The following is a 26,607-nucleotide window of genomic DNA, read 5'->3' as shown; positions in this document are numbered from 1 at the left end:
CCCCATGAATCCGGACCGCAGTTCCACATCCCATCTCCAAATGGAACTGGGGTCATCCGTGAGAAGAAAGGTTTCCACTCACTTCTCTCTCCCCACGTTTTTGGTTCAGAGACATGAGCTTTCCACAGAGTGAGTCTCTGAGGCGTGCTGTCATCGGTCACTCCCAGCTGACTTGTTTTCAGCTGTGATGATTGTACGGCCCCCACCTCCCAGTGCCCTTTAAAACTTTCTCCAGCGGCAGGTCAAATCTAAAAGCATCAAATAGCAGCAGAGACAAACCTCAGTATTGTTGGTTAAAACATGGACAGTGTCCACGGATCAGAAGGCTTGGTGTAGGTGTGTGCACACGATGCTTTCTTTCCATACTCTGCCATTTCTTATGAAATGTCCTTGGGATGCCCTTCACCCAAAGGAAAGGGCATCCAAATGCAAACGATTGAAAAGTAGAAGAGAACATTCTGGAAGTCTTGCCTGCCTGCCTTTCCAAATGGGTCCTGTCTGTGATCTTGTCCTATGGAAGGAAGGCGCCATGGACGCTGTCATCTCCCACTAGCATGGAGATAAAATGGACGTTCACAAGAACAAGGCCCCATGGAAAATAGGAAGTGAGGGGAAAAGCAGGAAATGTCATCATTCCTATTGGTTTTCCCACTATTGGGTTATCAAGCAGGGGCGGGGTGGGACGCACCCAAATCTCCAAGAAGTGGTGAGGGGTGAGGGGACATTTGTTATGCAAGTCTTCCTACCCCAAGTCCTGAGATGGCCCTACAGGGATGCCTGCCCTCCTCCTCGACGGCCTGAGAATCACGGCAGAATTCAGCACAGTTATTACCGCTGAGGGAATCGTGCTTATGGCAGGGGTGGGGGTGGGGGGCAGAAGTGAGGGGGGCTCCTTCTGCCCCTGTGAGGTCCCTTCCCCTCCTGGAAAGGTCCCTCCGATGTTCTGCAGGTCCCCTGCAGTTGTGACAAGCACAGCTCACAGCTCTCTCTTCCTCCAGTGACCTAATTTGCTTTGTTCTTTCACTTTTCACTTAGAGTTCTTTCTGAGCATGAATTGGACATAAAGGGTGTAAAATAAATGTTTTTAGGCACCAAAGTTGTCTCCCAAATGGAGCGTGATACGAATAACTAACATCCCCACTGCCTGTAAAACCGCACTGTTCCAAGTGCTTCTTCTTCTTCTTTTTTTCTTTTAATTTATTGGGGTGACAATTGTTAGTAAAATTACATGGATTTCAGGTGTACAATTCTGTATTACATCATCTATAAATCCCATTGTGTGCTCACCACCCGGAGTCAGTTCTCCTTCCATCACCATATATTTGATCCCCCTGACCCTCACCTCCCACCCCCCACCCCCTTACTTTGATATTATAAATGAACAACAGCCCTGGCCGTCCCATCTGCACCACTTCCCCAAAAGCACGAGAATAGTCCGTTGAGCAAGCAGAGCCTGTTACCTCGGACAGAAAGGCAGACATCAAAGGAAGGCAAAGGTCAGTGTTGGTAAGGTTTGGGGTCTGGGTTTGAGTGGTGTAAGGTGGCTTTTTCAATGCATAGATCCAGCTGGCAGGTCCCTGATATAATAGTTTAGGACTGGCAGACACAGCCAGGCCAGCGTCTTGGGCTAAATTTTGATGAATAAACAATTGTTTAGTAAATCAACGGGTTTGCCCAGACGAGCAAACATTGTTCAGCTAAATAGATTTTCAGGCCATCACTGAAGCATTTTCAGCTATACCTTCCTGGGCAAGAACATTGCAGGACTACTAGTATAGCTTCCTTTGGGACAAGTCCCTTAGTTAGGTGTTGGTAACGAAGCCATGGGGTCTGCAAGTGTCTCAGGTCTCAACCGTTTCAACAGCCTTTTGTGGTATCGCAGGTACGATTATTGCCCACTGTTCTACCACTGAACAAAGTAAGGCACAGAGATGTTCAGTAACTTGCCCAAAGGAACACAGTTAGTAAGTGGCTGAGCAGAGATTTGAACCTGCGCTGTCCGTGTTCTTGATCCTTATATTATTCGACCCTGTGCAAAAACAAGTCCAAACAATGTACACGAGAAGCAGAAGTCAGAGAAATCTCTAGAGAAAGGTGAGCTTTCCACGAAGCCCACAGTTTCATTAGAAGTGACAGGAGTGTAACTTCAGGTAACAGGAGATTTCTCCTTTCTGCACCCGTGTGAGACAGCCCTGCACCGAGGGGGACACGAGAGAGGATGAGAATGCCTCTGTCCTGTGTTCTTTAACGGAACAGAAAGGAGCCACCCCGAGGGGAAAAGCCTGCGGACTGAAATATGTGGGGCTCCCAGATAAGTAAGTCACGCCTTTATTTCTACCCCAGGGTTGGTAAGGAGAGCAGCGCGTGGCCTGACAACACGTTCTCGTTTGCCCAAGCCCAGCCCCTCAGACGGGTCCGAGCCCGTCCTCCATTGTCCCCCACCTCCGGCCATTGCAGAGAAACGAGGCTGGTGCACAAGAAGCAAACGCACTCCTCAGAGAGTCACAGCGCTCTGAATTCCTGGTCAGGCTACAAGAGCTGTAGGGATGAGGGAAGGAGGTCACCAGAAGAGCACCGCAGGCTGGGACAGTGTGGCGGCCAGAGAAGAAAGTTATGGTTTGCAGGTAGGAAACACACACACAGGGGCAGAAGTTTGGACCGGACCACAGAGGCCTTGGGGAGCCACTGAAGTTTCTAGAACAAGGGAGCACTTAGCAAGGAAGATTGAAATGCACATCAGAAAGGCAGTGACGCGAACGACTCTTGATTTCTAGGACTCGCAGGATGGTGTGGACGGACAGCGGGTCCTTGGTAAACGATTAGAGAAAGAGCGTTTTTACTCAGATGCATCGGGGCGAGAGGTGAGCATTCTATCTGGTCCGCGGTCACCTCCTCTGGAAGCAAGTGCATGTGTGATCGCCCCGGGAGGAGGGACCCCCTGAGCCAGGGGCTGTCAGCAAGCGTGACCTCATGCTGGCACAGGCAAAGAGGCTACCTCTCCCATATATAAAATCGATTCTGCTCTATATTCAAAAGCTCTCAAACGTGAGAGGAGCAATCTGTCTTAGTTTACGGCTGCGGGAGGTGGAAAGGAAAGCTGCCGTGTGAAACAACCCAGCGGTGAGGAGCCGAAGGTCATTTCCATAAGGTGCATCAGCGTCCTGTGCCCAGTCAGCTGCGGGAGCTGCGGCAGGACAGACAGCGCGGCTGGTCACAGCGCGGCGGGATCTGTCCCAGGCGCAGGCCGTCTGGCCCCTCGCTGAGGCTGTGCCTCGTGGCAGGATGCTGTGTTGCTCTTTGCTGGTGTCCCCCCCACACATACACACACAAATTCCTCTATTGAAATCCTGAGCTCCCAGGACCTCAGAATGTGACTCTACTTGGAGGTAAGGCCTTTCTAAAGGTCATCGAGTTAAAACGAGGTCACTGTGTGGGTCCTAACCCAGTCTGACTGGTGTCCTCACAAGAAGAGATTAGGACACAGAGAGAACCACGTGAGAACACACTGAAAAGGCCGCCCAGCGTTTACACGTCAAGGAGAGGCCTCAGGAGAAGTCAACCCTGTTATCACCTTGATCTTGAACTTCTGGCCTCCAGAACCAAGAGAATGAATTTCCATTGTTGAAGTCACCCAACCTATGGTACTTTGTCACGGTGGCCCCAGCGAATTCATACTGGTGGTTGACGTGTAGGTCCCCGTTCCCTAGCGGAAGTCCGCAGTCAGTCACGCAGCTGGTGACAAATGAGCTGCTCACAGCATGGACAATCAAACTTCATAAAACCTCACACCTTCAAAAATTACTTCCTGGAAAAGGGTGAAATACGAGACTTTGTATATGAATAAATCAGAGTCCTTGGTAGAAATCGCCATCGGGCCTCAACAACATGTGTCATGGCCCGTCCGTGTCTTGCTGTGCATTCTGAAGGGGTCTTCCTGTCCTGTCTTCCTCCCTGGGCTTCTCCTTACCCTCCCCACTGATTCTGCCCAGCGCTGGGAGGCCCTTGGAGTGGCCGGCTCGTAGACCTGTTTATCCATCGAGAGGGTGGAAGCAGACGGGGAGTCACAGGAAGACGGACAGTCACGAGGACACTTCAGCCAGAGTCCGCTTCATATTCTGCCTATAAATCAACTACTCGGTCATATTTGATGGCCGAGGTCCCGAGGACCTGAGTGATTTTGTTTAGGCGACTGCCCCCTGCCCCAACCCTGTCCCACCTGGAAAGGGCCGGTGAGTCAGAACGCTCAGGACAGTCCCGCATCCACTCACCAGAAACCAATGACAGGATCACCGCACCGTGCTCTCCCTTTGCTCTCTAGCTCCTAAGACGCAGGTTCTCCCTGCAGCTTAATTAGCCCGCCTGGGCCCTGTGCTCCTGTCTAGGGTCTTCACTCACTTCCAGGGCTGCAGTGGGCAGGCGGAAAAGGGCGGTTATCGCGGAGTCGGGGAAAGCTGAAGAAGTCAGCAGAAACTCTGCTTGCCCAGGTAGCGAGAGGGTTAATTGGCTCCTGGCCACTCGGAAAAGGAGCGCCTGGGTCACCCTGGAGGCGTGTGCTTCAGAACAGAAACTGACCGACCAGGGAGAGCAACTGCCCATAACCCCACTTACCCACGAATAATAAGACTCAGCAGACACCTTCAAGGTGTGGGTCATATTTGTACCCGCTCAGCAGTTTCCTCGAAAAGTCAGCTATTTCTATCCATCATCACCACCCTGGACTTGATGGAAACCAGATGCGGTTGTTCTCCTCAGCCAGGGTCTCCTGGAACCGCGTCCCTTTTATGAACACAGGTGTTAAATCCTGAGAGGAAAACAGTTCATTCAGTGCTCACTGAAGGAGACAGGGCGCTGGGAGGTACCCACCGGGCGTCATCTTGTGAAGACCCTCCAGCTGCTCTTGGGCACCAGAGAGCCCGGGTGGCAGTGGTGTCACCTGGTGATCATAAATGGTGGCCCAGTTGGGATTTGGTTAGTGCATAACTCACATTCTCTTGGGGTCCCCATCACTGTCCCCACACGGGTTCTGCTGCTTCTTTCATGTGTCCCCTCTTCCCTGTCCAGGGCCTTGTGGGACGGGGCAACTACCCTTATGAAAGGTATTTTTGCAGAGTCCCAACCTCTGGGACCTGTGTTTTGTCTGCCCGGGCCGACCTGCGCATCCCATCCAGGTGGTTTCCAGGATAAGTCGACCTGCCACCTCTCCTGGGAATGTGTTTGCACGTGCTCTTGGCCTCCTGGAACCCAAGTGCTTGTCCCCTCCTTGCAGGCATTGAAAAGACTACGAGAGGGCCCCATATCAAACAGCCAAGTTAGACGCTGGAGAGCCAGGACAAGAACTGGCTCGGCTTTGAAGTGTCCCATGAGTTTCTCAGGTGCATCTGGGGCTGAGAACAGTCATCCTACCCTAAGTGTCTAGACGGTCAGCTGTCCCCATAACTTGGCCAGCTGGGAGGAAAAGCCAGGGGCATCCAGTCCCTTGGGCCTGCTGCTGGTGGGATACCTCGGCATGGAGAGGCCGAGGCAAGGATGAGGGGTGAAAAGAGAAGGAAGCAGGGTTTTACTGAGTGCCTGTTTGTGTCAGGGGCTCAGCAAGGTGTTTACAGATGTCCCGACATTGAATCCTTTCAGTGGCCCTTGCATATTAAGTATCATTTTCTCAGTATGGATGAGGATTAGAGGTGGCCAGAAAGATTCTTTGCCACTCCTCCCCTGGAGAGATGGAGTCCTCGCTGCCACACTTGAATCTGAGTAGACTCGGTGATGGCTTGTCTCGTGCACGACGGCAGAATTCACCGTGTATCTCTCTGAGACAGGCCCTTTGGGCATCTTCCGTTTCCTTCATCTTAGAATGTTCGGTCTTTGGAAAGCCACTCGCCATGTCACAGTCAAGTGCTCTAGACAGCCATGCTGCAGGGATGTTGAAGCCAGCCATTTGCAAGGCCACGTGGAGACAGAGGTGCGCCCCGCCCACACCCCAGCCCCAGTCCTGCCAGCCGTCCCCACTTAGGTGTCCAAGTGAAGAGGCCAGTTTGACCTCCCGACCCAGCCAAGCCTTGGGGTGACTCTAGACAGAGCCATACCACCCCGAGAGATACTCAGTAAAAACCACCACACTGAGCCCAGCCAACCGACAGAACGACGGGAAGCATTATTAATTTTTTGGGGGGTGGCTTGATGAGAACACTGACTTATACCGATTGTCCTAATACAGAGAGGGAGGCGCAAAAAGATTAAGTAACGTATCGGAGGCCCCGAGATTATTAAAAGGCTAGGTTCAGATTGAAATGGGGATTTGCCTGACTTCGAAGTTCACTTCTCTTGCCAAACTGTAACCCTGTCTAATACAATAGCCACGCTAGAGTCAGAATTTACTGCTCAGTCTACATTGGGGAAAGGTCTGTAAATCACCCCGAATGCCTGCTGCCACCACCACTGTCTAACTCCAGTCGGGCTCACTGAGCCCCTTTTGCTCCTCCGTTTGTACCCGCACACTCCGAAGTTGTCCCCGCCCTGCCCCCGAGAATGGCGCTCTGGCACCCTCTCTGGCTCCGCAGCTGCCCCTGGAGCGACGTCCCTGACCGCTGTGCATGGGCTGGAGCCCCGTTGATGAGGAATATTAATCAGGCTGCGGCAGGAGGCTTCTGCCTGCTGTTCCGATGAGCGTGTACTCTCAGATATGCCATTACGCCCTAATGAGCTGCTCCAAAGCATCAACTTCCCAGCGACCCAGCTGCTGCAAGGGTCGTTATGGCTTCACTGCAGAGATAAAAAACACCCAGAAAATTCCTGAAACTGATCTTACACTATGCTTTCCTACGAAGCAATCTGGCTCTCTGCTGCCAACTGATTAAACCGTGAAGGTCATTTTCACGGGGAGAGCAGAGCAGCAAGGGCAGGGCGATGACTGGGAGCCCCTCCTTCTTCTGACCTGGGGCTGATGGGTGATGCCGGCCGCAGTCAGGGCTCCGGGCGTCTGTAGAGGCACAGAGCTTTGGCCTGAACTGCCCAGCCCCAGCTCTCCCGTTCCCCGACGCCCCAGACTTGGTCAACACATTACCTTCTCTGCTTGCTGTTGGGAGTCACAGACCCAGGGGCATCTGAACTGCCAATGGGTAAGAAACAATGGCACTGAAAGGCAGGAGCCCATCCTGCAAAATGGTGCCAGCCTCCAACACCACCGGTGGAAATCCATCCAAGAGACGGATCAGCCACATGGCTTTGTTTGGGCCAAAGAAAAGGCATCAAGTTCCGGGGTCAAAGGCACCTTAGACATGGGGATGCCTCCTCTCTGGTCTTACTGACGACGATGGTGACGATGACGGTGGTGATGACACTGGCAACAGTGATAAGAACCAGGAGGAATAATACTTATTGAAGGCACTTACCTGCACCCGGTACTTACTGAAAAGGAATTATTCCTGGTAGTCCTCACACTTCCCAAAGTGGGAGGTGCCATGGTGTCCCCAGGGTGAGCGACCTCCCCGAAGCCACACAGCCAGGAGCGATGGCTCGGGGACTCAGGCACCCGACTATCCCTGAGCACAAACCCTCCATCAGCAGAATCCCCTGGACTTTCTCTGTGTTCCTCCCGGCCTCGCGTGGCTTCTTCCTCCGGGTTTTACGAGAGTTACAAGGGACCTAGATAAGGATACAGCTTGGGAAAGAGCGTCCTCTTTACAGCACATTTTGAACCACATGTTGTTTTTCCCAAGGTTGGCAGAACTGTCTGAATCTTTGAAAGTTGTTTTGCAACATGGAACAATCACACAATATCAACAAAAAGCCCTTCCTTGGCCCAGGTACGGCTGAGAATCTGGGAAACAGGCCCACGCCGTACATAATTCTATATACTTTTACTGCTGTGTGTCAAGACCACCACTTTGCCTGTGTGTGTGAGGATACGGGGAGACCCAATGTCACCCACCCGACACAACGTTAAAAACATTTCCCCACAAATATAGCCTGATGCATTATTAACATACTGTTAAATACACTTACATGGTTGTAGAAAAAAATGAGTTCTATCCACATGCAAAATTATTTTATTATGTGCATATATTAGAAGATTAAGTAGTCAAATAACCAAATACAGCAACAATAACTTGCTAGGCTTTTTTCAGACGATTTTGCTTGTGATATGTTGATTAAACTCAAGTTCATTATTCCAGATAATATTGACCTACTTTGCTCCATTTAATTTCACCCAAACAGCACTTCCATATATTCTCATAACCATCAAAACTGTCCCGTCCTTGATAGATGGGTGTCTCGCGTGAAACTGCAGCTTTCAGGCCAACGGCTCGTGTAGCAAGGAATTTGCAGATGACAAAGCTCCCTCCCTTCAAAACAGAGCCACAAGGTCAAAAGCCCCACCCCTGGCCATGCCGGCTACCGTGATATGTCGTGTCCGCTGATTTCGGGACATCAGTGGGAGACAAGTTGGAAATGTCTCGCTCTGGGGAGATTGCTCAGGAAACTCATGGAGGTAGGAGGGTTTTCATTCACCCCTGCCCACCATTCCCTCGCACGCCGCATTGCTTCAGAGATCAGACGCACGCCAGCAGGGTTGCTTAGTAGTCATCCACTAAACCGGACAGAAAGCACAACAGTCCAGCCAATCTGGGTCCTTGAACATGGACGGTGCTTGCCTGTCACTGAACCCACGCCGTTCCCACCTCCCTGGACAGTCCCTTCCCTCCATCCCTCCTCGATAACTTGGACGTCTGCTGGAACATCTCCCCAAGGCCAGGCCAGCTATTCCGTGTGGTCCCATCAACCCCCACAATACTCGGGCCATGAAATCACCATTGCCTGCTCCTCTGTCCCAACAAGACTCCGAGCTCTGTGCTCAGGGACCTCGCCTGCTTAACTGTGACGCCTCCACATTGACAGAGAGTCTGGACTACTGCAGCTGCCCGATATACATGGATGAATGAAGTGGATTTAGGACACAGACTCCTGGAACTTACGACCTGAGAGAACCTTTCAGTTCCTGTTCCCCATGCCCTCAGTCAGCGAACGCCTAAAGCCCTGAGGACAGTCTGCCCTGTTCGGCAAGTTTTCACAAGAATTGACAAAACTGGGGAGTACTGTAGTCTCCCCTTATGCACGGTTTTGCTTTCTGCAGTTTCAGTTACCGCGGTCAGCTGTAGTCCCAAAATTCCAGAACTAAACAATTCATGTTTTAAATCACATGCCGTTCTGAGCAGCGTCGTGAAATCTCGTGCTGTCCCACTACTTTCCACCCGGCACATGAAGCATCCCCAGCATATCGACACTGTATGTTCTCTTGGCCCAGGAATTACTGAGTAGCCATCTTATTGTCTGATTGACTATTGTTGTATTGCAGTGCTTGGGTTCAAATAACCCTTATTTTGCTTAATGATACCACATTCACAAAACTTTTATTACAGTACATTGTTATAATGGTTCTTTTTTATTAGTTGTTGTTAAGCTCTTACTGTGACTAATTGATAAATTAAACCTCATCATGGTACGTACATATAGGAAAATGCATAGTAAGGCTAGGTACTGATTCCATGGTCTCAGGAATCCACTGGGCGTCTTGGGATGTATCCCATGTGGATAAGGGAGGACTACTGTATGCCATCTATCATGAAGGGAAAGTCTCTCTCGGATAGGCTCGAAAGTTGTTTTGGTGTTCATTAAGAAATGTGTTAGCCACGCCTTCCTACCATCAAGTTACTCATTCATTTGTTCATTCAATAAACATGTATGAAGAATCAACGCCAAAAGTTGGAAAACAAAGATTATACTGGAGATAGAGTTTAAATCCTTCCCAGGCCAATAAGAAAACAAGGGAGTAAGCCAGTCGGTTTAATGCAGGGTCCACACTCTGGGATGGAAGTTTGACCAGGCAGAGGGCATGAGCTGTGAGAATCAGCCTTGCTAGAACCCATCACGCAGTGGCATGCACCTACCCAGTCATCGGATGCTTGCCCACACAGGCTCAGAGCCCCCAGGCCCTCTCAGGACCCACCAGGCACCCTCCCTGAGCTGTGGTGGCTGGAGACCTTGGCGGGGGAGTGCTGGGACCAAGCTGATTGCCAGGAACCTGCAAGCTCTAACCTTCCTTTGGCCTTGAGATGCTTTAGGTGGCAATCGGCTTGGCCAAAAACAAGAGACTTATTTTGTTTTTCTCTGAGCTACTTAAAATCTCATCGCCAATACAGTTGCATCAGTCTTCACAGACCCGCTGGAAGCAACAAAGTGGCCGGTCATTTACACGGGCCATGTGGCTGCGTCTTCACTGAGGTCAAACCGTGTGACCGAGACTCCTCCTCATCTCTGTGGAACATGTGGCCTTTGCCCCAAGAAGGATGGTTTTCACCAGAAGCTCAAAAGCTGACGTGATTCTTTCAGGCCAGAACGAACAGAGCAAAGCCTGCATCCTGATTTTCTATTTACCAAATTGAAGGTGGAGAAAGCAAAACGTAACATTTCTAGACTGTGTTTCTGTTCAGCGCTGGGCTTTCCCCGGTTTGGGATGAGTCTTCACAAAAGCTCACAAACGTTTTTTTTTTAACAGAAAAAGGAAGAGGTTGATCCTTGTTAAGATTTCCCTGCATTCTCACGAGACACGAAAGCCAAATGAGATGCAGTCCAGATACGTCTCTTCATCTTCCCCTCAAAACGCAGGTTCAAAGTTTGCTTTCTGTAGGCTGGTAGCTTAACTAATCCTTGGTGTGTTGAACAGAAGTGAAAGCCCAAAGAGCCTGCACGTTTCATTTGCTTAAACGAAGGTCTACACCAGTGGTTCTCCAACTTCTTGGTCTCTAAAACTCTTTGTGTTCTAAAAAAATATTGAGGACCCCAAAGAGCTTTGATTTATATGTACTCATATGTATCCTATTAGAAATTAAACCTGAGAAAAAACTGAAGTATTTATTATTTCATTAAAAATAATAAGCCTATTACATAGTAAATATTTTAATAAAATAACTATATTTTATAAAACAAAAACATTAGGAAGAAGAGTAGCATTATTTCACAATTGTTGCAATTCTTTTTCATCTCTGGCTTAATGGAAGACAGCTGAACTCTCCCGCCTGCTTTTTCATTCATCTAATTCAATACTACATGTCATGTAACTTCTGGAAAACTCTGCTGTACACCCATGCTAGAATGAGAGTGAATAGGGCTAATGGCATCTCAGCGTCCTGATGAAAATGGTTTTGACCCCGACGACCCCCCACGAAGGGTCTGCTGGATTCCTAGGAGTCCTTGGACCACCTTTTGTGGATCGTGACTCTGCACACTTTTCAGGTATAAGCACCTCAGCAGTGGAAAGGCTTAAGACTTTGAAACCCTGCGTGTGAATGCCTATCCTACCACTTACTAGCTGTGTGACCTTGGGCAAGTCATAAACCCTTCTGACCATACCGACCTCTTCATCTCTAACATGGGACTGATTGTGCCGACTTCTGGTTGTTATGAAGGTTGACAAGATGCAGGTATACTGATAACACAGCACTCGGCTCACAGCTGGCTTCATAACTCTTCTTTACCAGGATGCTTCCTTCCATGTGCAGTGACCTTCTTACCCACCCCTGCCCTCTCTTCCCCAGGGAGACAAGTGACTTATCTGATTGGTAAATTGGGAGATAAAACACTGAGACTGCTCCTAAAAGAACACGTGTTCTCCTCTGCTCCTCTCAGGCCCCATGAGGGGAGTCCTGGGCTGGGTGGGCAGCTCTGCCCAGCACTGCCAGCTTATCAGGCTCCCAGTTGGAGCTGCGTCATCCTACCTGACCTCTACCAGTAAGACGGGTCCAATGTTAGCCTCCATGGGCTACTGTTTCTTTGTTTTGTTTCTCAATTTGGTCAGAACCAGGGTTGGGGCAGGAAATAAAGTCATGATGGGGCATCAGAAGACCCCAACATCTATTATCATCACATCATCACCTCCATCATCACCATCACCATCACCATCACCATCATCACCACCACCATCCTCACCATCACCACCATCATCACCATCATCACCATCACCATCCTCACCATCATCACCACCATCCTCACCATCACCATCATCACCACCATCATCACCATCACCACCATCACCACCACCATCACCATCCTCACCATCATCACCATCATCATCACCATCACCATCATCACCATCATCACCACCATCATCACCATCCTCATCCTCATCCATAACACTAGAGCCACTTAATTTTGTAAAAATACTTGAGAAGCAAGTACCTCCCACCCTGCAATGTCTACATACCAACCTTTTAAGTCTGCTTCAAGTTGTACAAAAATAAAACACTTTAAAATGCTTTCATAATCTAGGAATATCAATTAGACTCGGGATTAAGGGGTTATTGATAAATTGAATCTTGGGATTTCAATAACCACTTACACGATGGAAAAATTAATGTCAGTTAATTATTTCACAGGCAACATCAGCAGCCATAGCTAGGATGAAATGAATTCTTGCCCATGTACGAGAAATTTAAGAACAGGAATTGGAGAACGTGGCTGAATTTCAGTAATCCTCTTGCTCATTTTCTGTGGTCATTGTATTCCTTCAAAGGCTCACACATAGTTCTCCTAAAGCAGAGCTGAAAGGATGACTCGGTGCCCTGCCCTGGAGAACAGCCAACCTTGAAAATGCCCAGAAAGCTTGGTTCTGGACTAGGATGCCAGGATGGCCATCTGTACACTGGCTGCCAGGGTTTTATGGGCCTCATTTCTGGGTCATGACCCTCTGCCTTCTCTCATCTCTGAGAACACTTCACATTGGTTTATGATGTTGGATGAGGTTCCAAATTCATTTCTAATTCAGTTGAGGAGGTATTTGAGCTTCTTAATGTAGGCAATTGGCTCCCAAGGTCGCAGTTTTAGGAAACTTTTCCTCCCCGGCCCCCAGGGCCAGTTAGTCATTGTTATATTAACACAGTTGGGCCACCACGAGGGGTCAGTTGGGTCCCAGAGGCCGGGGACAGCTCAGAGCGCCCTCATTAGCAACTATCACAGGAACCCGGTTGGGGCATAAACCGCTAGATCCACTTAATCAAATGGAGCCAACTAACTTCCACTTTATGACCAGGAAGTGGCTCCTGCTGTGGTCAGACTCTGCGCTGGGAAGGAACTCTGCCCGGACCTCAGGAGCAGGGAGCCCGCAGCCTGGTTTCTGTGTGGGGTTCTTCCCGGCAACCCTTCATAGCGCCTCTTCAACAGCACTAAACCTAAACCCATCTGGGGGTGCCTGACAACTCCAGCCCCCCAGAAGCATCCATCTTTCACATATTGTCCAGCAAATGCTTCTGGTGCAGGCCCCCTCCCCTAGTTTGCCTTGTAGGAGAGGAGCCACTGCGTAGGGTGACAAAGGGCACGTGTGGTTATATCCTCTGTGCACCGTGTGTCTGCAGATTCCTGAAGACCTGAGCCAGGAGGGTGAGGGGGCAACTCCAGCATGGCCTGTGCTGTTCCCAGTTACAGCCTCTCCTCCCCCTACTCCGAGCCCCACCCCAGAGCCACCTGCCGCAGGTCTCTCCCAAGAGCCTGGCTCTCCCTTGGTTGGTCCCCAGCCAAGGACAAATGCATTCGCCCTGGGAGGGGCTTTGGCCGGTGGGCGGATGACCTCTGGTGACTTAAATTCAGTCGTGCTCCAGGACAGTCTCCCCTGACAGTGAAATCCTTGGGCATTAAGAGGGGCTGGAGAAATTTGGGCCCCGAGTCCTCGGCCTTATCCACATGCTTCCTGTCCTGGTTTATAAGATTAGTTGTACCAGTGAGAGGAAACTCCCCAGAAATGCCTAGCTCTATCTGAGCTCTCTTCAGAACAATGAGGCAGCTGGCCCAGGTGCCTCCTCCAAGGGTCTTCAAATGCTGATTTTAGCCTAGTGTTTTTTTGTTCGGGTAACAAACATAGGCCAGGGATCACTCTAGGTGAGGGAGTACAGAGATGAAAAGGGCATGGCCGTAGGTGGGTTCAATACAGGTGCCCGAATAGCCTGATATCAAGTTCTCAGGACATGTGGCCAGAGCAGAGACGATGGGTTTGGAGGAGGAGAAGGTTCGGGGGGCAGTGGGGAGTCAGGGAAGGCCTCACGGAGGAGGTGCCCTTTCTGAAGGGTTTTCAACGAATGACTTAGGGTAGACTAGATACACAACGTAACAACCAGCAGGGGGCAGGAGAGAGCAAAGGTAGTAGTTTGCAGTCACCTGGGGGTGAGTAAGAATGGGAGGAACCAATGGAAGAGAGACCTGGGCATACAGTTGGCTTCCTCTGTGATTGGCTGGATATGCAGGATGAGTGAGAGGAGAAGACAGAGACAACACCCAGGTTTCTGGTTCTGGCGGCTGAGTCAATGGTGGCAGTACATTCATTACGTGTTGAGTTCAGGCATGTGTCGTTGTGAAGGGAGCGGGGCATGCAAGTGGAGAGGCCTATTCAAAGAAGGGAAGGAAGTGTCATTGGCAGATGGTGCAGCGACCTTTCGAAATGTGACCAACCAGAAGGCAAGTGGCTGGGATGAAGGCGGGTCTTATGGGTTCGTGGCCAGACCTCACCTAGCCCTGGCGGTTGCCATCTCACAGAATCGTCAAAGGGAACATGTAGTTGTTTGAAGGAATGAAAAAAGGATTGAGACCTCAGTCTTCCTCGCTCTCGGAGCCTGCTCCTATGCCCTGGTTTGTGAACCTCCATGGGAGGGGGTGGAGGAGTTCAGTGTGTGTAGATCAAAGCTGGGCCCCCCCCCAAAAGGACTGATACGTCCCCAGAGTTCACAGCCTGTGGAAACAACATCCCAGTTGCCACATTTTCTTCTCTTTATTCTCAGATGGACAAGTCCTTTTAAAAATGTAAATTCCCACAAGAAAGTTCCCTTTTTTTTTTACCTCTCATCCATCACTTACACCTCCCCGTACACACCGAGCCTAAGAAATGTTATGATCAGAGAGAGGTCTAGGAGGGCACGGATTTCTTACAGAAACAAGAAAGGAGCGTCAGAGAAGAAAAACAGCAAACGACACCAAACCTAGAGCACAGAGGCACAAATCCCCAACTTGCAAATGTTGCCTGAGGCTTTGGGTAGAAACACCAACGCAGAGAACTTGAAGACGTCAGATGCATAGAGTTTGGGTTGTTTGGGTCTCACTACCAAGTCTGGACTCAGAGGTTACAGTGCTTAATGCCAAGGAAAAGGCTGGCTGATGTCATTTAGGATCCTGTTTGGATTTTTCTGAGCTCTACACAATAATTGAATCCCCAGACACTTAGCAGAAGCTGACCACACATGGCGAAATTATTTCTTGGTCATAAACTGAAAAGTTAATTGGCTTCATTTCTTTATATAGATTCAATTATTTAAGCAACAGTGAATCTTGCAGAGGTACTTACAAATCGGGGATGACTACGGGAGATGAAGGTTTGAAGCACGCTACCCAGAGGCCTTGCAAATGGCCACCAAGGAGCTTGCAGATTGGGAAGGGATTTATTTGTGCTTATAAAATATAAAAACTGCCCTCCGTGGTGTGATTAGATTTGATGCAACCAGCTTATTAAAAATTAATGCGGCCAAGAAATGATGCCCGCTTGTACGGTGCAATTCAGAATTGTTGGGGACAACAGGGGCAGTTGATTTGAGAGAGCAGGTCCAGAGCCCACCATTGACTCCGCCGCTCAGAGAAAGCAGCTAAACCCCAGACCGAGGCCATCTTTGCCTCCAATTACTGCTCAGTGACATTTTCCCCTTCAACACGGCTCACTGTTGGGCTCTAAATGAAAAGGTTAATTCCTAAATCACAGAGGAAACAGTGTCATGGCTGGATTCATCCCTAAGCTGCGGGCTTCCTTGTACACAGTAGACATCTGTGGGTTTAGTTCAAAGACTGCCTCCTACCATGTCCTTTCTCCCCTCCCGCTTTGGCCCTGACTCTCAATGTTAATCATTCCCAGAACAAAGCGTCAGTAATTAGCTGAGCGTACGACCCAACCTCTAACCCTCTTCCTGTTGCTTTAATAAAAGTTACTTCAAATTGCCCTGTGGCGCGGGCATGTTATGCCCTTGCATGCTTCCTCTAGTACGTGCGAATCTCCTTCTGAAAGAACATGCTTAGAAGTAGAATGAGTCATTAACCTTAACCCACAATTTCTCTAAAGCGAAGATATTTAAAACTGCAGAGTGAGGTGGGTTAATTAGGAGCCAATGTCTATCTTTTCTTCCAGCAAATGAAGATAAGCCCTGAGATCAACGAGGTGAGGGTCACAGGCACGCTTAAGGGGTGGGGTGGGGGTATCCACCTTTGCAGGTTGGATTTTTCTCTGATGAAAGCAGAAAAAGACACACACCCCATCATTTGGTCCTGCAGAGACTCACTCTGAGAATAAGGGAGAAGGTCACAGAATCAGATTTGGGGGTGGGTGTTGTCTGTCCTCAGAGAGAAACATTTATGCCGGTGTGGAGCTGTCCCAAGGACCCAGTGCTGAAAGCATTGAGGTAAAATGACACCGGGTACATCTTGACACACCGACACATATTACCCTTGTTTTTCCCCCAGCGTCCAGAGCGGGCCATGTTGAAGAGCAGATAATTTGAGACAATATATCGAATGCCTGTCTGAGCAAAAAACTACAGGTTCACTTCAACTTTTACTGTTAATATTGTGAATCACTGTTTGGCCACTAGTTCCACCATCCAGTATGTGGCACATCTAGGCCTGAGGCTTATGGACAAAATGTCAAGAGACATCTTACAGGATGATGCGTTTCCCAATGTTTTAAATGAACGAAGGGCCTAGAAGGCAGGCAAACCACTGACACCTAATCTTCCATGCCAGGACCCTTCCGTTGCCCGAGTGTCACACACCATTTCCAGAGCCGTGTGTGGAGAGCTGTGTCTCCCTCTGATGTCAGCCTCTATCACGGAGCTCCTCTCCACACGATTGCAGGATGACATGGTGACTCTCCCGTTTATACAACATGTCTATACCCTCCTTGACTTTTCAAAAAAAAAATCATTTGACGTGAAAAGCACATAATCTACTGGAAACGTGGAATTAATTCGATTTATCTATGCTTCAGCCTTTCCAGAATTAACTTATGAAATGTTTGCCAGTAAAATTATGAACATGTAACTCTGAAGATAATGAGTCAGTTGAGGATATTTAATTACTGGCAGAACTACACTATTTACACTAACGTCGTGTCTGCAGCTCTATTCTCACGTGCGAGGTGTCACTGAGGGTTTTCACGTCTAGCCCCTTCTGATGGTTCAGATAATTATTTTCACCTGAAAGGACAAAACGTTTGGAACACATGGAGTCGTTGGCTCTTGACCGGATGGGCATTTTTGGATTCTACGCCTGTATTGACAGAGAAGTCACCAGTGAGGGCTGATTGATGGCCATCCTCTATGTGCTGTGAAGTAGACATGACTCAGAGCAAGCCTTGAAAACTTCGCCCGGCTCCCTTCCTGTGAAGGGTAACTCGGGTGAGGCTCCATTAGCAACGCCAGTTCTCTGTGGAACCTATGAGAGCCCCGTGAGGAGCGAGAACTCCACAGCAGAGAGCCCCAGTGACCTCTGAGTTCTTGCTAGAGAGTACAACCTAGTCCAACGAGTGGCGTTTGCTGTATGTTTACTCAACCATTCAGTGCTGGTGTGGACTGAGAGAACTCCCCATCTGTGGGTCACCGCTGAGCAGTAAATACTCCGCCAACTTTCTCCCAACAAATTCTACTCCCCTGCAGGAAATCTAGACAGGGTTTGGAGCAGTTTGCCGGGAGCAGGCTTTCACGTTCTAATCTCTCAAAGAGGACTGTATGCAACCAAACATGGCAGCGCCGTCCACCAGGCTCTTGATAATGCTTCTTCTCTAGCCAGACTGGAAATAAATGATTTTCATCTCATGATAGCGGAGGTTAGAAGACTGCCTGAGCAGCAGGGTGGCCCTGGGGAGAGGCAGAGCCTCTGAGGGGACGCCTTAGCAAGGACACCCCTCAGCGTGGCTGCTTTCTTCTTGAATGGAGCAGCTTATAGGGGCAGAGCTGACCTGGTCTGAGAGAGCTAAACGTCACAGATTTAGATAAGTGTTAATTTCATGACATCCACCCTGAGCTCCTACAGGATGCCAGCCCGGACGAGCCATGGTGGTGGTGGTGTGTGCGTGTGTAAGGAAGTGTAGGCTATATTGCCCGAATCCCTGGAGCTTACTACTTGGGGAAACAAATTTCACATATATTATCAACTAGAAGAGAATATGAGACAGAATGTGAGGGCAAAACTAAGTGGTCCACGCTCACTTAGGGGTTTCGGATCCAGAGAAAGTCTCCCCCGCTCCGTGCCCCCCTTTTGCAGTAACATGAGACGCTGAGGGAGGGACTCGGTCCAGTTAGAGAAAACGGGAGGAGGAGGCCTGGGGGAAACTTCTATTGGGAGTTAAGAGTCTAAGCTCAGTCCCTGTAAACGCTGTGGGAAGCACAGGTGCTTTTAACCATGGGGTGGCCCCGCTCAGACCTCTGGGCAGTGCGGCTTGTGCAGCTTTACCTCTGGTGGGACAAAATGCCCCCCAGTTCCTTCTGGACAGCGTCACTGGGCAAAGGAATGCTGAGCGCACACAGCCCTCCCAATTCTAACCTTTCAGGGTCTTCCCAGGAGATCATTGGTGCCCTGCCCTCTTCTGGGAGCCAAGTTGCAGCCATGCGGTGACTGCCCCCGACCAGCAGCTTCTGGTCTGTCAGCAGCTGTGCCTCCTTACAGAGGAGCCCATGTGATCGGGAGCCATGCACTGATTGCCGGGCTCTCGTGGAAGTGAGGTGACCTTGTGGCCCCTCAGAACGTGTGAACTCTCATACAGTCGTCCCCTCTCATCCATAGGAGACATGTTCCAAGACCTCCAGCGGATGCCTGAAACCTCAGATAGTACAAAGCCCTATTGACGCTATGTTTTTTCCTGTCCCTACGTACACTTTATGGCTTCTCTCTGTCATATCCAAATTGCCAGCATCACTACTCTTGCACTTTGGGGGCCATTATGAAGTCAGATACGGGTGACTTGAACACATCACTGGGATAGCGTGACAGTCGATCTGTTCACTGAGACGTCTACTCAGTGACCACCGGGCAGGGAGGTGTGGGACAAAGGGATGGTTCACGTCCTGAGGGGGATGCAGTGGGATGGCATGAGATTTCATCACACTACTAAGAATAGCATGCAATTAAAAACTTATGAATTATTTATTTCTGGAATTTTCCATTTAATATTTTTGGACTGCCGTTGACCACCGGTAACTGAAACCGCAGAGAGCAAACCCGCAGATAAAGGGGGACTACTGTATACATGGAAACACAGATGTAATGAGGTCAGCATCCTTAGGCTGCCTGGATGCATTCAGCAAAGTTGGACAAAGTTCCTGTATTTACTCTCCTGTCCTGGCTACAGCCAACCTTGGGTCTCACAAACCAACATCTGGTTCTCCTGCATTTTCTCCACCATGGCTGGGGTATGGGTCAGAGTAGCAACCAGCGCATGTCTGCCTAACGGAAGAGTCTACCGGTGGCATGGCCCTCTGTCTCCATTTCCCTGGGATGCTCCAAGCTCTCCAAGACCAGGCGGAAGAGAGACAAAGCTGTGAAACAGGAAGACTGTCATTTTTTTTTTTTTAAAGGAAGAAATAGAGCTCCATCGCTCTGAGCCAGACTGTGGGATTCCCAAATCTAATGCAAAATGCTGAGATTTGAAATGCAGCTAATGTTTTTCCAGGAAGGTCTATAGTTCTTCACGCTCAGAAACAAGGAAGCCAATTTCATGCTTCAGAGAATGGGCAGACGGTCTGTGAGGTCAGGAAAGGACGCCTTCACCTGGGTGGGTGACAAACGTGAGAAGCTGCAAGCTTTGCCTCCCTGGAGACCTGCAGAGTGGCCAGAAACAGACGCTGGAATCGTGGGACACGGAGGAAATGCAACCACTAAAACCAAGTCCTGCAAAAGATGGGGAAGGGGAAATTGATGGTTTTAATACCCCACCCTCCCGTTCACTTTTAATAACAATGCTGCCTTTGCAATATTAGTTCTGTTAATCCTTACCTCATTCCATTTGCTTTTGTTTTCACACACTTGTGCTGTAATTTTCAATTTAATTAGTTGCAGCTCGGCTCGGTGGCAACAGGTCCTGGTTTATCTTTGCAGCTAATACTGCTAATTGTTTATCCAGCCTTCAGTAATATCTCATTAACTTTATAGGCTATCGTTTCCACATCATCTACAGAATTAATTTTCTGCAAAACTAGAGACATTGGTACTTGCGAACATTTTAAAAAACAACAAAACCAAACAGACAAAAATGAGCGGCGGGGAGAGAGAGAGAAGAGAAAGTACCTGGCAAGTTGGAGAAGCCAGGGATCACATTGTGCGGAGGTACCCCTGAGGGAAATCATGTCTGATCATGGCCTTTCCTTTAATTTTTTTAAAAAGGCGCCACCGAAGCCATCCATCATTTTTATAACAGCCATTATCTGTAAGGCGTTTCTGGATACACAGAGAAAAGATGAAATGTGCATGTAAAATATTTAGGGTGGCAACACAAGGTGAGGCCCTTCGATCACTGGCCTGAATACAATGAAGTTGTTATCCAGATGATTTTTATGGCTTCCATCTTGATATCTCAGAACATTTCATAACGACACCCCCTTCCTCCAGAGAATGAGAAATTCAGACCATAACAGCGTCTGATTTACCTCTAATCCACCGTAATCTCGTCTAAGAGTTTGACGCCTGGTTCTGCCCTCCTTCCTCACCCCTCCCCTGCCATTTATGAACCAACATGCAAAATGTTTGCCGTTCATGTACTCCTCCCCCACCTTGCTCCAGAGAGCTGGCCTCTTTGTGGCCTTTCTGGTCCCTGGTCTTCAAGACCAAAAAGATACCTTGTGCCTCTGCACACTCCCTGCCACCACCCTTGGACCACATGGATTGAATGTCCCCTTCTTCTGAGTTGCAGAGAGCAAGAAATGACCTCCATTCTTTGTCAGAAGCACAAGGGAGCTTTGCTAATACAATGTCCCCACAGACTAGCCGGCCTGGTAACAGCAGTCGTGGCTCCCTTTGCCTGATTTCCGGGGACACAATAGCTCACGGTTCTGTATGTGTCTGTTTTCTAAGGGGCCCGAGGATCCGTCCTTCTCTTTGGAGGGATGTGTGGATCCCCACCAGGGATGTGTTTCACTATGGCCGTGCTGGGAGCCCGGATGGCTGAGGCACACTGGTGAGTCCTGCTGCAGCCAGCCCTGCTCACGGTGTCCCACCCTGGAAGCTTCTCCTCAGACCATCGCATCCTTTGCCTGGTAGCTTGTTCTGCTGGTCGTTGATTGCAAACCCCCCTCGGGGGGACAGGAGAAGCACAGGAATGAGAAATGCATTTATTCCAAATGCATCCAAATTGTTGAGGTTTCAGGCTACTTGTGAGATCATAAAGAGTCACAGCATCCCAGCCCCATATGTATGAAGTCCCAAATGGCCAGGAAATCAGCAAAAGTCTTCGAGACGCTTTGGTGACATGATGAGGCAAGACACTCATTGATGACCCATGGTGCTAAGAAAATAGCTTGATAAATAAGCATCTGTTCCCTCATTTATATTGTCTTTGGGGACAGCAAGTGCGATTCTCCTCTCCTCTCTCTCTCCTCTCATCTTCTCTTCACTTCTCTCCTCTTCTCTTCTCTCCTCTTCTCTCTCTCTCTCTCTCTCTCTCTCCCCCTCCTCTCTTGGTTTGCTCCCTCTCAGTTTCTCTTGCTTTCTCTCTTTCCGTAGAGGGTTTCCTCTATGGGGGGAGGAGGAAATTAAAAAGTCAGCAGAGGAAGCAGGACCAGCACTCTCTAGGTCTCTGTGCTGTCGGTTCACCACCCAAAACAAGGAGGCTGTGTGTCTTTTTCTTATTGGACTATGAACTGAAGGGATATGAGCCTAATTTAACAGGTTGCTCTGGCTCCTATTTTCATAAGGACTGGAGGGGTCAAGGTCAAACCAGGGACGCAGTAAACATTCAGGTCAGAGACGATAGCATCCTGGACCTGGCTGGTGAGCAGTGGAGGTCGTAGGAGTGGCCAAATCTGTGTGTTCTCAAGATACAGACAACAGGAAGCCCTTACAGGAGAGATGCGGGACACGGGAGAGAAGAGAAGAACTAGAAATGGTGCCATATTCATTTGGCCAAGGAACGACAGTGTGACATTTCTATCAACTTTGTATGAACACTTAACTTTATAGGGATTGTATTATACTGTGTGTGTGTGTGCGTCACTTCGCAACTGCCTTTTTATCACTCAACAATTTGTTTTGAGATCCCTCCATCAATAGATTAGATAGATAGATAGATAGATAGATAGATAGATAGATAGATAGATAGACAGACAGACAGACAGACAGACAGACAGACAGACAGACAGACAGATCGATAGATAGATAGATAGATAGATAGATAGATAGATAGATAAAGTAGATGCAGAGGCTGACATACAAGAGGTTGGACAATTAAGTTCAAGAACTTTGCTGTAATAATGTTGCTAACCTTTTTTTATATCAGAGGGATTATTCATTATGAATTTGTACCAACTGGACAACAGTTAATCAAATTTACTATGTGGAAGTGCTCAAAAGGCTGCATGAGAAAGTTAGACGACCTGAACTTTCGCCAACAATCCATGGCTCTTGCATCACGACAATGCACCAGTTCACACCACACTGTCTGTGAGGGAGTTTATAGCCAGTAAACAAAAATTATATTGGAACACCCTCCCTACTCGCCTTATCTGGCCCCCAATGACTTCTTTCTTTACTTGAAGATAAAGGAAATATTGAAAGGAAGACATTTTGATGACATTCAGGACATCAAGGTTAATACAAGGTTAATGACAGCTCTGATGGCCATTCCAGAAAAAGAGTTCCAAAATTGCTTTGAAGGGTGGACTAGGCGCTGCCATCAGTGCATAGCTTCCCAAGGGAAGTACTTCAAAGGTGACCTAGTGATATTCAGCAATGAGGTGTGTAGGACTTTCTCTAGGATGAGTTTGCGAACTTAAGTGTCAGACCTTGTAGATACAAATACAAATATAGGCGTAGGTGTGTGTATACAGATGGATAGACACAGATTTATTAAAGGTGTAGACACAGGTACAGGTATCGGTATTGACATAGATAGATGTTACTGTAGATATAGATAGATACAGGCGTAACGTATTTCATTAATTATGTTTTCTGTAATGTTTTAAAATAAATATTTTGTAATTTTCTCCATAAAATTCCTGTACATCTATTAGATACATCCTCCCCTTTTTTTTTTTTTTTAGTTTCCATTTACAAAAGCAACAAAAGTGTAAATGACATCTGATTTTCCTTGCTGATGTATGGTATGAAATTGTTTTTTCTACAGTGTTCTGATATTTGTCCGTTTGTCAAGAAATAGTATTGACTTGTACTATATGTTAGATACCATTCCAAGAGCTGGGACTACACAAATATCCAAAACAGACTCAGTGCTGTCCCTCATGGAGCTGACCCTGCTCTGGGGTAAGGGGGACAGTACACAAACCAGTAAATACAGTCGCATGCTAGTTCAGATGGTGGGCAATGCCACAGAGAAAATAACGCCGGCGCCGGGAACGGGGAATGGCTGTCTGGGACTGTCCGCTGAAAGCCTGCTCCAGGGACGTGGCCGGGAGGGAGCTGGCAGAAGCACTGGCCTCAGGGGAGCCCTGCACATGCTAAGGGTCCTCAAGAACCACTGGGGGCGACCCCATGGCTGGAGCCCAGCGAGCCAAGCGGAGCGTGGTAGGAGCCGGATCCGAGCGCAGCCAGGGCCTTCCACCGTCTTTGCAGGGCTGGCTCCTGTGTTTGCTCAGAGACAAGAATCCCTTCCTCACCGGGGCCTTCCAGGACCACAGGCACGGCCATCGCCAGGTCTGTGCTCTTATCTTGGACCCACACATCACTAACTGGTGATATTCTATGCTTATCCCAACTACTCTACTGGCTGGAATGTCTCCTTACAAAGACGCTCCCTGTCATCAGAAGGGTAGTCCACATAACGCCTGATTATTTTCTTTTATTAACAGTTCTCAAATAAGGAGTTGGTTCGCTAACATTTTCCAAAAGTGACAATGAGTTTTAGATTTTTTTTTTGGTTTTTTTATTTTATTTATTTTATTTTGTGTTTGTTCCTTGTATCACTATGACGTCATGAATTTAAATACTTTTTAATGTGTTTCAGTTGATTACTGTTGTTATTCTTAATAGTAATTAAATTGTTTCCATCTGTGGCCAATGGAAATCTCTTCAAGTTGGTTCCTGAAATTTGTTGGAGGAGGAGGAGGATAATTCCGGTTATTATTACACGACCATGCTCGCCTTTGATAGCTTCGTTCTGATATGACAAGGTGATCTGAACACATCTTGTCCCTTTCTTCCCTCATATTTGAAATAAGCCATTTATCTAAGGAGCCGAGTCACTCACCTGGGTGCCAGGAGTGCTTCCTGGTACTAGATGTGTCATTATGTCTAGTTCTTTAGTGGACACAGTTAAGAAAAATTTAATGAGAAAGTGCATCACTAATTTTTATGGATATTTTAGTTTAGTCAGAACTGTGCAATATTTACTAAGCGCCATCAATTCTACATCTGTATCTTATTTCTCCCGCAATGAAAATCTCCATTTTCACGACACCAACATAATTGCTTATTCTCCTTATCCTAGAATACACACATGAGCGTCTCAGAAAAATAGCAACAACTGTACCACCAAAAATATGACTCTGAGAACAGCATTTCTACGTGTATTTTACCTAGGATATATCCTACCAGGGATCATAGTCTAATTAATTTGAAGTCATTTAAAATAGCTAATTTCCATGGTTATGCAATGCAACTCAGTATACGGTTAAGTTCATTCATTTCGTTTTGCTTTAGGCGTCCACAGATTGCTTTGGGTCTTTGATCCGTTTTTAATTAATTTTTGTCTATGGTGTGAGTTAGGGGTCCAACTTCATTTTTTACATGTAAATATCCAGTTGAGTTGCATTTTTATTTAATTTTATTTTACATTGCATCAAATATTTACGTAGCTCCGAAGTCAAATCTATGAAATAATTTATGTTCAGACATCCGATACTATCCCTCTAGTCTCTCCCCATAGGTCACCTTTTCTTTTATAGTTTATGTTTTATCCTTCCACTAATTTTTAATAAAATAAACAAACACATATCTGTTTTGAACATGTTCTGTTTTGGAATAATTTTAGATTTATAGACAAGTTGCTCAGAGAACACAGAGAGTTCCCCTGTTTCTCACCCAGCTTTCCCTAATGTCAACATGTTCGTAAGCAGGGTACGTAAGACTGGTTCATACTAATAAGTACATTACAGACTTGATGTAGATTTTGCCAATGTGTTTACTAATCCCCATTTCCTGTTTTAGGATCCAGTCCAGCACAGCACTCCGCATTTAGCTGCCCTTATAGGAGCTTTCATCCTATAATCCGTGGTCGTTCCTCAGTCTTCCTTGCATGTCGTGACTTGCCCTTCTGACATGGTCAGGAATCTCCTAGAATCCCCCTCCTTTCGTGTTTCTTGTTTTTTCTCATGATTAGACGGAGGGTTATGGGTTTAGGGAAAAAGACCACAGAAGTGAAGCACCCTTCTTTTCACATCATATTGGAGCTACCTGATGGGTGTCGACAGGACTTATCATGGGAACAGTCACCTTGACCACTTGGCTAAGGGCGGTCTAGCAGATTTGTCCCCTGCGAAGTTACCCTTCTATCCTTTCCACACTCTATGCTTTGGAAATGAGTCACCAAGTCCAGCCCACGCTCACGGAGAGGGAAATTTAAGCTCCACCTGCAGGAGAAGGGCTCCCAATATTTATTCGTTGGGATTCTTTGGTAAGGAAGATTTGTCCCATTTATTTATTTATTTATTCAGTTATTATTTCTAGCAGCAGGAACTCAGGGCTTATTGATTTCATTCTTTAGGTTATAATCTAGTATTGTCAGTATTTTGTGGTGTGGATTGTCCCAGCTATAGCCATCTTTCAGGCTGGCTCCTGCATGCTTTTGACGTGCAAATGTACGTTTTTAATACAAGCAAACATCCATCTTCTTGTTTTCACTTATCTCCACATCCTAGAGACGGCTTCACTGCCAACAAAGACACAGTCCTCATTCCTCTTACAGCTGCAAATAATCCAGTGTGTGGATGAACCATGGTGCGTTCTGTCATTCTGCAGCGACAGACACATGGATTGTGACCGACCTCTGCTTTCAGATGCTGTGTGATGAGTCAGCCCAGGCCTGTGTCTTTTCGTGTTTCCCCTGGTGCATCTTCGGGGATAGATCCTAGAGGTGGATTCCTCAGACACAGGGTACTTGTGTGCAAGACTTGACTACATTTTGCCAAATCCCCCTTCAAAGGAGTTACACTCATACTATTTAGAGTTTCCACCAGCAATGTTTTCCCAACAGTGGAACCAACAAAGTGCGTTGCCAACTTCTTCCTTCTGCCAACCTGCTGGGAGACCATACACACCTGTGCAAAGCTGGTTACACCTGTGTGAGCTCAGCCGCAGTCGAGTGGGCCACAAAATCTG

This window comes from Rhinolophus ferrumequinum, chromosome 9 (assembly GCF_004115265.2).
Source record: "Rhinolophus ferrumequinum isolate MPI-CBG mRhiFer1 chromosome 9, mRhiFer1_v1.p, whole genome shotgun sequence".
NCBI classification, from domain to species: domain Eukaryota; kingdom Metazoa; phylum Chordata; class Mammalia; order Chiroptera; family Rhinolophidae; genus Rhinolophus; species Rhinolophus ferrumequinum.
This window is presented reverse-complemented; position numbering follows the sequence as displayed.